Raw genomic sequence first — 10,775 nt, 5'->3', positions numbered from 1 at the left:
GCTACCAGCCCCTGCTCTGGCATGAAACTGGACAAAGGAAAGGGGTGTAGCCACCCCTCTTTCCAAACCCTCCCATAGGTGGGTCCCCAGAGTATGTCCAACCAACCCCTTCCTTGGGTATAAGAAAGGAACCCCTGACTACAGGACTTTAGATTACACCTGGACTAAACTCTGCTACAGATATCTTGGAACTTCGACGATCTACATGACTAGATGACTGAAGAATCTCCCTTGGAGTAAAGGAGTTACTCCCCTGCTTGGCAGGCATCAACGAAGCATTTGCCGGTCTGCATCTCCAAAGCTCCCACTGGACTCCGAAGTATTTGCAGCCCAGAAGGTGGATTTCCAGACTTCTCAGAGGCCGAACCAAGTCCCCAGTAAAGCTGAGACCCGCAGCCTTCGTGAGTGACAGGGAAATGGAACTCCTGCACACCGTGCACATTTGCAAGTGCATCAGCTTCTCAACGTTCTTTGAGGCTGTGCTTTGGGATACTTGTAGCCCAAGCCCCAAGAACCTTTTGCACTAAAAATTGTTGGCCTACACTCCACCAGTGTTCCGTGAGCCCGCTTCTTGCATTTCCACTTGAGGTACCTTTGCCATCCCTGATCCGTTGACTGGTGGTTCCCTGTGAAGGCAACTCTGATTTTCCTTGGGTGTCCCTGGTTGCTCCAGATATGCCTTGACTCCCCACTGCATGGTGAGTCCCTCGGACCTTGCTGGTCAACACCAAAGCGTTTCTTCACTTTCTGCGTGAGTTGCTGTTGCCAAGGCTTATTGGGTCCAATAATCTGGCCACCGACATCGCAGCACTCGACATCCTTTGTGGGACAGCTCCTGGTTGTCGTCGATGCCTCCTGGTCCTCGTGGCTGAAGAGTCAAGCTTCACTTTTTTCACCTCAAATCACCCAACATCGGTGGGCATCCGTCTACCATGCCCCTGGTCACTGGCTAGTGACCCAGACTTTGTTCTCTCAGCTTCAGGTTCTTCTCATCTTCGATCCAGGCTTGGATCACACCGGACACTTTCCTCTTCGACGGCAGCAGCACTTTGCAGCAGATCGCCATTGAAATCAACGATTCCCGACACCAAAAGACACCTTTGCACCCGGCTTCCCTGGGTGAGGTAACTCGAGTACTCCAGTGCTCCTGTGGGTGTTGGCCCTAGAACGCCTTAAGTCTAAAGGGGTTTGCTCAAAGTCCTCTCCTAAGTGTCCTTAATCTTGAAATTTCCAACCGCAACTTTCCCCATTGCAGTTAATAGCAATTCGCGGCTGTGTTCTTACACTGCACGCGTCCCCCGTGGGTCCCTTGTGTCACTATCTTGGGTGGTTTCTTGTGGCCCCAGCACTTCTACAAGCTCTAGGACTGGTGTATAGTCAAGTTGTAGTTCTTATACCACTTTCTTAATATATGGTTTGGTACGCTCCTAGGGCTCAACGTATATTGTGCTAATTTACTGTGTGATATTAAGTGTAATGTGTGTGCTTTTACCTCTAGCCTCATAAAGAGACAAGTAGGGTGTGTTTAGAATAAATACATATATTTTATATGTATACCTGGTGGGGTTCTCCTTTCCGTTGGTCATTCACGAGATTATAGTCTGGTAAGACAAGCTGCTTTACATTCCTTCAAGAATTGGCCTGAAGGCTTCTCTCCATAGCTACCAGTAGGATAGCTTTCAATAAGGTTATCTTTAACTCATCACCTCTAAGGGGTTGTTTGGACCGGTGCACGGTAACCACCATAACTAGTGGACAGCATATGCCAGGCCAACTTCTCACAATTAAACCCAGAGCTGTGACTTGGAGTGAGTGTCTGAAAAGCTTCAGAGGTTCGTCCATCATTTCCTTGGGTTTGCTTTGTTTATAATTTGGCATGGTATGCACAGATGTGAGTCCCTTACTCATTTTGACACTGGATTCAAGCTAGCCTGGCTGATGAGGAATAAAGCCTAACAAACAGTCCCGGGATGCTTGTTTCTGGTCAAGGGAACACCTGACTTGGCAGTTCAGGTTACTATGAGGAACAGGGTCACAAATGATTTGCAAATGGCTGGGTCTGAACTGGCGTGGTGAAGTATTCTAAAGAACGATGATGGATTAAAGCCAGATCTGTGTCTGAGGGTTAGTGTCTGAAGAGTTTCAGCGCTCTGTCCATGATCTCATTGTATTTGTTTTGTTAACCCGAGGTTGGCAGGGTATGCCTAGACGTGAGTCCATTGCTCACTTTGCCATCGGATTCAAGTTAGCCTTGCTGATGAGGGGTGAAACCCCAAAATCGGTCCTAGGCTGCTTGTTTCTGGTCCAGGGAACACCTGGCTTGGCATTTCAGTCTAGACTGCTCCCATGAGGAACAGGGTCAAGACTTTTTTGCATATAACGGGGTCTGAACTGGGGTGGGGAATTGAGCTAAAGAACAATGATGGATTAAACCCAGATCTGTGACTGCGGGTGAGTGTCTGAAGAGTTTCAGCGCTCTGTCCATCATCTCCTTGTGTTTGCTCTTTTTTTTTGCTTTTTTTTTTGATTTTCAAAACCTTTATTGACAAGTTCAAAAACAGTCAGAGTACAGTTTATATCAGATCAGATCGGCAATCACTTTAAATTCCGAGTCCATTGTCAAACAAGCAAAAGACATTTCGCAAATACCATAACCGCAGACCAAGTGCTATTGTTATGACCACAGGGGAAACATGAGTATTGTCACCCTGGAGGAGGTGTGAGCACCACAGCTATACGAATGGCGAGTGTATCAAACAGGGGGGGGGGGGGGGGGAGGGGGCGGAATATAGGAGGCTAATACTGACCAGCACCGGTGGCCTCCGCGGGCAGGTTGCCTGCAGGGATCGCGGGAGAGGCAGAACGGCTCGAGGGATCTCGGGAATGGAGATACGTCACCAAGGGACCCCATATGTCTACTGGGTGAGACCTCGCAGGCAGCAAGTCCCAGAATTCTGAAAGCGAGGTCTGGCATCAAGAGGCGTCTTCTAGCCAATGGGCAAATTTAGGCGCAGTCCTACCACCCCAGCACTTGGCCCCCCTACGCCTAGCCAACAGAAGAAGCATTGCGATCAAGCGGCGGGAAGCATCCAGGCAAAACTTTACATAGCCCAGCAGACAGAGCGGAGGGTCGGGCTGTACCATCGCGGAGGTTATCTCGGAGATAGCAGCCTACACCTCCCGCCAAAAGTCTGACAACCTGGGGCATATCCATGCTAAATGAGCAAAATCTGCAGCACTGGAAGCGCAGCACAAGCAACAATCACTAGATATGAGACCAAGTTTGTGAAGCTGGGCAGGAGTGCGGTATAGCCTATGTAGATACTTAAAATGAATGAGACGAAGCCGGTAATTTGGTGACAGTTTCTTCGTCTGATTGCAGCAGTACAGCCAGTCTGCCTGGGTGATGTCCATGCCCAGGTCTACGCCCCAAGCAACGCTCGCCCGATCGGTAGAGATGGAAGTGGATGCCAACGTGAGGGCATATAGTTTAGTTACTATTTTGTGTGGTGCCGCGGATGGGTATATGAAATCCAGGGTTGGCATTGTGGGTGGAGGCTGGGGGAATGTAGGATGAATCTCCCGGCATGTAGCATGTAACTGATAAAACAGGAGAGTGTCCAGCGGACCAGAAGAGGCAGGGAGAGAGTAGAATGTGCTGCCGGGGTATAAATCTGCCAATGTCAACAGGCCCAGACGTGATGCATGTTTGGACATGCCGGAAGGCTGGAGATGGGCAAAGGCAGGGTGACGCATGATCGGCATTGCACTTGCCGACAACACAGGAAGGTTGGAGATACGGCACAGACCGGACCAGGCCCACCGCAGTCTCCACCGTGTCCACCTCCGCCCGTGGACGACAAGCCGGGGCAAAAAGGGCAATGGTCAGGGCCAGGAGGATGCAATATCAGTCTCCACAGCCACATGTGGTTGATAAGGCGGGGGGGGGGGAATCCAAAAATGCAGAAAGCTGGCCTGTGCACATAGAGCGTAAAGCTTGAAATCAGGAGCTCCCATGCCCCCTGCCGACATAGGAAGAGTGAGGATGTCATACGCTACTCTGGGTTGTTTGCCCGCCCAGACTAAGTAAATGATCAAGGAACTGAGTTTACAAAAGAAATGAGCAGTAAGGAGGATCAGAATGTTCAGAAAAAGGTAGAGGAATTTCGGCAACACCACCATCTTAGCAATGGCGATGCCGCCAACCCGAGACAATGGAAGCCGACTCCAATTTGGGATTTTGGATTCCAGCCAATCCACCGCACGCCCGAAGTTAGACCTCCAGAAATCATCAAGGTCCCTGCTCAACCAGATACCCAGGTACTGGGTGGGGCCAGTGGCCCATATAAAAAGGAAATCTGGCGTGAATGGTCTGGTGGCATCCGTAAGCGGGAATAACACAGACTTACTCCAGTTTACCTGAATGCCCGACAATCCACCAAAGCAAATTATCTTACGTACAATAGGACTAAGATTGTCCTGGGGGTGGCGAACGTACAGAGTAATATCGTCCACGTACGTAGAAACCAGGAGAGAGCGGGCTGAGAACCCTATACTTCTGTGGGTGTGATGTTGCCGGAGGCTGGCAGAGAGGGGCTCCATCGCAATGTCAAAGAGCATAGGTGACAAAGGGCATCCCTGCCGAGTGCTACGTCCAACACATATGGGCTCCGTTATTTGCCCATTAATCCGGAGACCGGCCGAAGGGCAGATGTATAGAAGAGATACCTTTCGTATGAACATTGGTGCTGCAGCCAATGCGAGGTAAGAGATAGAATAGAAAGTGCCATTTGAGCGTATCGAACGCCTTAGTGGCGTCCAGAAGGGCAGCCACTGCGGGGAGACTGGGGTTTATCTGGTGAAGGACTGTGAATATGGTCCAGAGATTATGCGAGGTGGCCCGTCCTGGAATAAAACCGGACTGGTTGGGGAGGGCTATGCAGGGCATAAGAAGAAGTAGGTGAGAGGCGATTAATTTAGCAAAGATTTTGTTGTCGGTGTTTATAAGAGAAAGGGGGCAATAGAAATTGCGACAGTTGGCTGGCTTATCGGGCTTAAGTAACAACATTATCATTGCCTCCCAAAGGGACTGAGGGAATAGGCCGTTATCAAAGGAATCATTGTACATAGCCGCCAGATGCGGTTCTAACAACGATGCATACGTTTTATAAAAAGAGGCAGGAAAGCCATCCAGTCCGGGAACCTTGTCCCCAGGCAAATTGCTGATGGCGGCGAGTATTTCCTCCCTAGTGAAGGGTTCATCCAGAAATTTGCAGTGGTGATCTTCCAGCCATATCAGTGAAATAGTCTTTAAGTATTGTTCGAAGTCCTCGCGAGAGGGAGGGAAGCCAGCGGTATACAGCTGCTAGTAGAAATCAATGAAACGGCTCTTGATGTCTGCCGGAGACGTGATTATGGCGGGGCCCCCGTCGCTGAGGGCTGTAATATACGACGTAGCACTTGGAGGGCGTAAAAGGTTGGCCAAGGTCCTTCCAGGCCGATCGCCCTCCCGGTAACAAAGAGCTCGGGCCTCTCTGCCCAAAAAGGGGAGTTCTCTCTCAGCCTCCTCAGAAAAGTCAGTGTGCTTTTGTCTCAAGAGCGCCAGGTTCTCAAGACTGGGGTGTGCCGCCTGTGAGGCATCCAAAGCTCTAATCTCAGTTTCCAACTTAGCCAGAGTTGTACGAATGAAACGGAGGACACAGGCCTGTTTCGTAATAAATTCACTTCTTATTACTGTTTTAAAGCCTTCCCAAAGAATGGAAGGAGATTCTACAGAGCCCCATTTAGATCAAAGTAATTGACGATCGCTGTTTGAATTTCATTGCAGAATACTGTGTCATGGAGCACGTTGGGAGGGAGCCGCCATTTGAATGCTCGCTGTGGGGAGGCAAAGGCAAATTTGGACCGGTTGGTGATCCGAAAAGGTGCGCCTTCATGTGTAGCAGAAGTGTGCCAACTTATGACGTCTGGGGAGGCAAGCCATAGATCAATACGTGACCAGAAACCCCGAGCCCCGGTGACGCAAGTGCCCTCCCGGGCAGCAGGCCACAAATGACGCCAGGCATTGAAAAGCAAATTGTCGGTGAGTATGGACTGAAGAGATGCAGTGGCACGTGGATGTAAAGAGCGAGGACCAGAGCCGTCCAGTGCCGCTGAAAGTGTATCATTAAAATCTCCCCCCCAAAGAATCACCACCGGGCCAAAGGATGAGATAAGATGCCATATGTGATAGAAGAAGTCAAGATCGTCTGAATTAGGACTGTAGACCGCAGCAACTGTCACTGGCTGAGACAGCAGGGAGCCATGCAAAATAAAATATCGACCATCGGAGTCTGTGAGTGCCTGAGTAGTACGCCGGGGGAGACCCCTACGTATCAGGATTGAGACCCCCCCTGCATAAGAGGAATAGAACGAGTAGTGCACCTCCCTCCAGTGACAAGACTGCAGTCTGGAGGCAGACCCTGGCAATAGGTGCGTCTCTTGCAAGAGACATATGTCCACCCTGTGGCGCTGCAAGTGAGAATGAATGAGCCTGGCCTTGCAGTGAACTTAAAACCACGTATATTCCAGGTCCAACATACGGTATCAGTCATGTTGTTTTATACCTAGGTGGAATGTGGCATAGTGCGACTTGGAAAGACCACTGAGGGCGTGCAGCAGTACAGTATCCCCACAAGAAGAGAAGCCAGGAAACCGCCCCAGCAGATGACATGCTACAGATGGGGGCCGAGCGCATGGGCAGATCGAGCAGCAGAGGAGGCTCCACATTCGCAGAGGCCCGGTGTGCAGACAGTACATGAGGGAGGGGGGAGAAGTCGTTCAGTGTGAAAAGGGAACAATGTCACACATTTCATAGCTGCAGAGGAGGACAAGGAGCACAGTGCGAAAATGCAGTCTGACCTAAAAGAACCAGCATGGAGCAATCAAAATTTAACAACCCATAACTCCCCACCCAACATACCCCCTTTTCAGCACAGAAGAAAAACCAACCCCAGAAGCATGTCAATGTCGCGTCCTCAACCCAGCTATCCACTCCAACAAGACAAACAGTAGCAACAGGATGACACAATACCTGACACCCAACCCCACCCCCAAAACGGACCCCAGAAAACCCTCCACCCCCACACCCACTCCAACCCTCCAATCAGGCTGAGAGACCTCCCTGTCCCACCCCAGGAACCCACAACTTGGAGGAGGGGAAACCATTCGAATTTTGGGAATTATCCCAGTAGGGCATGACAGGGCTCGGCAGACAACCAACCCTGCAATAAAGCAGGGAGGCCAAGCGTCGGGAACTTCAGACAACGTTCAGGAAGTCGTGGCCCCAAGCATTACAACCAGTCAATCATTGTCACTCAGTCGATCAGCGTCAGCTGGCTGAGAGCTGGATGGTGAGGGGCATGACGATTTGTCGAGTTTCTTTGCAAATGCGAGAGCATCCCTGGGATCAGGGAATACCAGTGTTTTAGGGGCCTGTCGAACTCTCAGTTTTGCTGGGTATGCCAAAGAGTAGGATACCTCATGTTTTTGCAGAATTCGCTTTGCGGGGAGGAATTCACGTCTAGCAGCCTGTACAGTCAGAGTATAGTTCGGAAAAACCAAGAGTGAGTTTTCTTGATGATTGATATTGCCCATGTCCCCCGCCGCATGAAGAATGGCGTCTCAATCTCAGAAGTTTTAGAATTTTTGCAATTATAGGGCGTGGAGGTAGTCCAGGACCGGGGCATGTACCAAGGGAGCGGTGTGCTCGTTCGACAATGAAGACTGTGGAGAGTGCATCGCTGAAGAGTTCCCTGATCAGTTGCTCCACGTAGTCCTCCATGCGAGCTATGTTGGTGGATTCTGGGACACCAATTATGCGGAGGTTACTCCCACTGGAGCGTGCCTCCAAGTCCTTGTTTTTCTCCCAGATCAAAGCAAGGATTTTGTCCATCTGTAGTAATTTTTGGTGGTCCTGAGTGGCGGCATCCTCGGCGTCCGACACCCTGGACTCGACGTGGAGGAGGCGATTATCATGGGAGTTGACGCGTGCCTTCACTGAGTCAAGTCGGGCAGAGAGCTGATCCAATTGAATCGCTATTCCCGTTACCGTTGACTTAACATCTAACATAATTGCTTTTAGGTCGTCGTCGCGAGTTGGAGGCGATTCCATGGTGGCATCAAGAACACCACTGTCCGAGCTGGTGCCGTCTAGGCGAGCCGACCTGCATGGAACGAACTTAACTTTGGGCTGTTTTGGATCAGACCTTCCCATTGCGAAGGAGTCTCGAAGCAGGTGCCTCCAAGAAAGGGAGAGGCACAAAGACACCTGCAATTGTGCCCAGCAGTAAGATCCTACGGCGCCCAGGTGGAAGAGAGCGCCGGGGAAGACACCGGCCCGGAGGCCCCAGAGCGAACAATGATTAGAGGAGGTGGCTGAAGCATAGGCAGAAAGCGGAGTAAAGACTGAAAGGGCCCCCCGGGATACTGAAGCGGTGGCACAGAAGTTCAGCCCAAGGGGGGACCCGTTCAGCAAGGCATGCACCATTCAACGCTAAATATGAGAACCCTCCCACTGGGGAGTCCACGGTGGAGTGCCACTATCACCAGACCGCTAGCCCAGATGCAGCTCTGCCGCCGGTGTATTGTGGTACAGAATATAAAGATGTATTTATGGTGGTTCAGCTATTTCACTGATACATGGCGAAAAGTGGAGATGAGGCAGACCATCCGACAGTGGTGGAGAAGCAGGGCCCAGTACCGCTAATATCAGTGGCGATCCGGACCTCCCAGGGTCAAGATAAAGGAGGGCGAGAGCTCCTTGCCTCGGGTGTCAGCAGCATACACGGCAGAGGGGGGAGGGGCAGCCCGTGTGTAAAGTAATGAAGGAAATTAGCTTGGAGTCTGTGCTGCACTATTGAGGGCTTAGCGGTCTCTACAGCCTTCTTTAAACAGCAAGCCAGCAGGGGAGCAGGACTGACGTGTGGCGCAGGCAGGACTTGAAGAAAAGTCAAAGGCCTCAGCTGAGCCAAGCCCCGGATGTCCTGTGCGCCGGGAGCCGCGGCGCCACGCTCAGGCAGGAGAGACCGCAGGCAGCTGTAGCAGGCCAGGGATCAGCGCGTCACATAGCAGCTGGGTAGCGGGGAGAGCACACCAGCCCCGGTCAACCGCGACAAGGAAGCGCAGGGCATACTGCTCGGGCCACCGGGCCCGGGCGCCGGGCACAGGCCGAAGCAGCACCAGTAGCGAGCTGGGGTAGGAAATGGCGCCCACGCCTCAAGGCCCGAGCCGGGCAGCCCAACGCCAACGCCCCAACCCTGCCACTCACATCACAGGCGGCAAGATGCACTCACCGGTATACAGCAAGCGCCTTCAGCGTCCCCGCGGCAGCACTCAGTCCCAGGGAGCCCCACCAGCAGCAAGAACAGTGTGGCCGGGCCCCCGCAGGCCTGAAAGGTGCAAGCCCGGCTCCAACGACAAGCAGCACCCCAGCTGCGTTTGAAGACAAAAACCACTCTGCGCGATGCCACAGGTGAGTGGAAGACAGGGGACACTAGTTGTGGTCGTTGATGGAGCCGTTGTCTGCAGGATGATAGCGGATCTTGTGCTTGGCCAGCAGAGCCCACTTACAGTGCTGCCATCTTGCAGCCAGGGAAGCCACGCCCCTCTTGTGTTTGCTTTGTTCGAGCGATGTTGGCAGGGTATGCCTAGACATGAGTTCCTTGCTCACTTTGCCACTGGATTCCCAAAACAGGTCCCAGGCTGCTTGCTTCTGGTCCAGGGAAGACCTGGATTAGCAGTCTGGGCTGAACATCTCCCAGGAGGAACAGGGTCAAGACTGATTTGCATATGACAGGGTTTGAACTGGGCTGGCAATGTGAGCTGAAGAACGATGATGGATTAAACCCAGATCTGTGACTGGGAGTGAGTGTCTGAAATGTTTTAGTGCTCTCTCCATCATTTCCTTGTGTTTGCTTTGTTCGCTCTAACTTGCCAGGTTATGCCCAGACGTGGGTTTCTTGCTCAATTCGCCACTGGATTAGAACTAGCCTGGCTGATGGGTGAAACCTTGAAACCGGTCCCAGGATGCCTCCTTATGGTCCAGGGAGTACCTGGTTTGGCAGTTGCGGCTGGACTGTTCCCATGAGGAACAGGGTCAAGACTGATTTGCATATGGCTGTGTCTGAACTGGGGTGGCGAAGTGAGCTAAAGAACGATGATGGATCAAACTCAGATCTGTGACTGGGCGCGAGTGTCTGAAAAGTTTCAGTGCTCCGTCCATCATCTCCTTCTGTTTGCTTTGTTCGCCTTAGATTGGCAGGGTATACCCAGACATGGTTCCTGGCTCACTTTGCCACTGGATTCAAGCTAGCCTAGCTGGTGGGTGAAACCCAAAAAACGGTCTCAGGACGCTTGTTTCTGGTCCAAGGAGGACCTGATTTAGCAGTTCAGGCTGGACTGTTCCTGTGAGGAACCGGGTCAAGACTGATGTGCATATTGCTGGGTCTGAACTGGGGTGGCAAAGTGAGCTAAAGAACGATGATGGAATAAACTCAGATCTGTGACTGGGGGTGAGTGTCTGACAAGTTTCAGCGCTCCATACATCATCTCCTTGTGTTTGCTCCCTCAAAGTTGGCAGGGTATGCCCAGACGTGTGTCCCTTGCTCACTTGGCCACTGAATTCAAGCTAGCCTGGCTGATGAGGGGTGCTACACCGAAACTGGTCCCATTATGCTTGTTTACGGTCCAGGGATGGCCTGGCCTAGCAGTTCCGGCTTGTCTGTTACCATGAGGTA

The sequence above is a fragment of the Lissotriton vulgaris genome, unplaced genomic scaffold, assembly GCF_964263255.1.
Source record: "Lissotriton vulgaris unplaced genomic scaffold, aLisVul1.2 SCAFFOLD_2239, whole genome shotgun sequence".
In the NCBI taxonomy this organism is placed as follows: Eukaryota; Metazoa; Chordata; class Amphibia; order Caudata; family Salamandridae; genus Lissotriton; species Lissotriton vulgaris.
The sequence above is the reverse complement of the archived record's forward strand: the minus strand, read 5'-3'. Positions refer to the sequence as shown.